Genomic DNA, 3,837 nt, shown 5'->3' with positions numbered 1-3,837 from the left:
GCGTTCCAAGCTCGGGGCTCGTCGATATTATGCTCGACGTTGTAAAGACGGTACGCCCCATTGTGGAGGACCTTGGTGACGATGAAGGGGCCTTCCCAAGAAGGAGCAAGCTTGTGTGGTTTGTGCTGATCCACTCGGAGAACCAAATCCCCTTCCTGGAAGGCTCGACCTCTCACATTTCTGGCGTGGAAACGGCGCAAATCTTGTTGGTAGATGGTCGACCGGATCAGAGCCATCTCCCTTTCTTCCTCTAAAAGGTCGACTGCGTCCTGCCGCGCTTGTTCAGCTTCTGCTTCGTTGTAGATTTCAACTCGGGGAGCATTATGGAGAAGATCACTCGGCAAGACTGCTTCAGCTCCGTAGACCAAGAAGAATGGAGTTCTTCCGGTCGACCGATTAGGTGTGGTCCGCAGTCCCCAGAGTACAGAGGGAAGTTCATCGACCCAAGCTCCAGCCGCGTGTTTGAGATCACGCATCAGTTGAGGCTTCAATCCCTTAATAATCAGTCCATTAGCTTGCTCTGCTTGTCCATTCGACTGCGGATGGGCGACTGATGCGTAGTCGACCCGTGTGCCCTGGGAGTCGCAGAAAGCTCTGAATTCCTCTGAGTCAAAGTTCGACCCATTATCCGTAATGATGCTGTGCGGGACTCCATATCTGAATATTAGTTCCCTGATGAAGCTAACAGCAGTACCGGTGTCAAGGCTCTTGATTGGTTTAGCCTCGATCCACTTGGTGAACTTGTCGACTGCCACCAGTACATGCGTGAAGCCACTTCGTCTTGTTCTCAAAGGACCGACCATGTCCAATCCCCATACCGCGAAAGGCCAGACGAGTGGGATGGTCTTCAGAGCCGACGCAGGCTTGTGCGACATATTCGAGTAGAATTGACATCCCTCGCACTTATCCACTATCTCTTTTGCCATCTCATTCGCCTTTGGCCAGTAAAATCCGGCTCGGTATGCTTTGGCCACGATGGTCCGAGAGGACGCATGATGACCACAGGTCCCCGAGTGAATATCATTGAGGATGAGTCGACCTTCTTCTGGTGTTATACACTTCTGACCAACTCCAGTCGCGCTTTCTCTGTATAATTGTCCTTTGATTACGGTAAAGGCCTTAGATCGACGGACGATCTGTCGAGCCTCTTCCTCATCTTCCGGAAGCTCTTTTCTCAGGATATATGCGACATACGGAATCGTCCAGTCGGGAATGACCACCAAAACCTCCATGATCAAGTCGACCACCGCTGGGACTTCAACTTCAGTCGGATCTGTGGCACTCTTGGGCTGTGGAGTTTCTTCGGTGAAAGGATCTTCTTTGACTGATGGAGTGTGTATATGCTCCAAGAACACACCACTCGGAATGGCTTCTCTCTTGGAACCTATCTTTGCTAGATCATCAGCTGCTTGATTTTTCAGTCGGGGTATATGATGGAGCTCCAACCCCTCGAACTTCTTTTCCAGCTTCCTCACTACACTGCAGTATCCAGTCATGGCTGGGCTTCTCACGTCCCACTCTTTCATCACCTGATTGACCACTAAATCCGAGTCGCCATAGACCATCAGGCGACGGACGCCGAGTGAAATGGCCAGGCGCAACCCATATAAGAGGGCCTCATATTCTGCCTCATTGTTGGAGGAATCGAAGTGAATCTGGAGCACATATCTGAGCTTATCTCCTCTGGGGGAAACCAGGACAACCTCAGCACCGGAACCATTCAACATCTTAGAGCCATCAAAGAACATGGTCCAATGCTCCGAGTGAACCTCAGTCGGCTGCTGTTGTTCAATCCACTCGGCGATGAAGTCTGCTATTGCCTGGGACTTAATGGCTTTCTTTGCCTCAAACTTGATATCAAGGGGAAGAAGTTCAATCGCCCATTTGGCCACTCGACCAGTTGCATCCCTGTTGTGCAAAATCTCTGATAGTGGCGCGTCGCTGACGACTGTGATGGAATGATCAGAGAAATAATGAGCAACCTTCTTTGTGGTCATGTATATTCCATATACAAGCTTCTGATAATGAGGATATCTCTGCTTGGATGGAGTCAAGACTTCAGACAAATAATACACTGGGCGCTGAACTTTGAGGGCTTTTCCTTCTTCTTCCCGCTCGACCGTTAGCACAGTACTGACGACTTGTCCTGTGGCTGCGATATAGAGCAACAGAGGCTCTTTGCTGATTGGAGCAGCAAGCACCGGCTGGGTGGAGAGCAGAGCTTTTAGCTCGGCAAACGCTGCATCAGCTTCTGGAGTCCACTCGAACTTGTCTGTCTTCTTCATCAGTCGGTAAAGAGGCAATGCCTTTTCACCGAGTCGTGAGATGAATCGACTTAATGCGGCCAAGCATCCAGTAAGCTTCTGGACATCGTGCACTCGCACAGGGCGTTTCATTCGGAGAATAGTGCCAATCTTCTCTGGGTTAGCGTCGATTCCCCGTTCAGAAACGAGAAAACCGAGTAACTTGCCACCAGGAACTCCAAATGTGCACTTCGATGGATTGAGCTTGATATCGTACCTTCTGAGGTTGGCAAATGTTTCGGCGAGATCAGCGAGCAGGTCGGAACCTTTTCGCGACTTGACAACGATATCATCCATATATGCTTCCACATTCCGACTGATTTGAGTGAGTAGACACTTCTGAATCATTCGCATAAATGTGGCTCCGGCATTCTTGAGGCCGAATGGCATGGTGATATAGCAGAAGCACCCGAATGGAGTGATGAAAGCTGTTTTTACCTCGTCGGGTCCGTACAGACGGATCTGGTGGTACCCGGAGTAAGCATCTAAAAAAGATAGCCTCTCACATCCCGCGGTCGAGTCAACAATTTGATCTATGCGAGGGAGAGGAAAATGATCTTTTGGGCAGGCTCGGTTGATGTGCTTGAAATCAATGCACATTCGGAGCGACTTGTCCTTCTTAGGAACCATGCCGACATTAGCGAGCCACTTGGAGTGGTATATCTCTCGGATAAATCCTGCTGCCAACAGTCGAGCCACTTCTTCACCAATGGCTTTTCTCTTTTGGACGGCGGACCGCCGAAGATGCTCTTTGACTGGTTTGGCAGATGAGTCGACTCTTAGGCGATGCTCAGCCAGTCCCCTGGGAACACCTGGCATGTCAGCGGGCTTCCATGCAAAAATGTCCCAGTTCTCACGGAGGAACTGGATGAGCGCTTCTTCCTATTTTGGGTCGAGTGTTGTGGAGATGCGGGTCGGAGCTGCTTCGGGGTCGGTCGGGTGAATGTGAACAGGCTTCGTCTCACCGGACGACTGGAATGCAGACTCTGTGGCGGGCTTCTTGGATCGCAGCAAATCACTCGGATCTGCGTTTTGCTTGTATTCTTCGAACTCGACCGCTGTCACCTGGGAATCGGCGATCTTGGAGCCCTTCTGAAAGCACTCTTCTGCCTTTTTCCGATCACCGGTGACAGTGATCACTCCTTTGGGGCTGGGCATCTTCAATTTGAGGTACACGTAGCATGGTCGAGCCATGAACCGTGCGTAAGCTGGTCTCCCCAAAATGGCATGATATGCACTCTGAAAATCCACGACCTCAAATGTGAACTTTTCTTTGCGAAAATGCTTCGAATCACCAAACACCACGTCCAAAGCTATCTGGCCGAGTGACTCGGCCTTCTTCCCTGGTATAACTCCATGAAAGCTCATGTTACTAGTGCTCAGTCGGGACATCGGAATGCCCATACCTTTCAATGTGTCTGCATACAATAAGTTCAGCCCACTTCCACCATCCATCAGCACCTTTGTCAGTCGAGTGCCTTCGACAACTGGATCGACCACCAAAGCTTGCCTCCCAGGGGTGGCAATATGAGTC

The sequence above is a fragment of the Triticum aestivum genome, chromosome 4B (assembly GCF_018294505.1).
Source record: "Triticum aestivum cultivar Chinese Spring chromosome 4B, IWGSC CS RefSeq v2.1, whole genome shotgun sequence".
NCBI lineage: Eukaryota > Viridiplantae > Streptophyta > Magnoliopsida > Poales > Poaceae > Triticum > Triticum aestivum.
The sequence above is the reverse complement of the archived record's forward strand: the minus strand, read 5'-3'. Positions refer to the sequence as shown.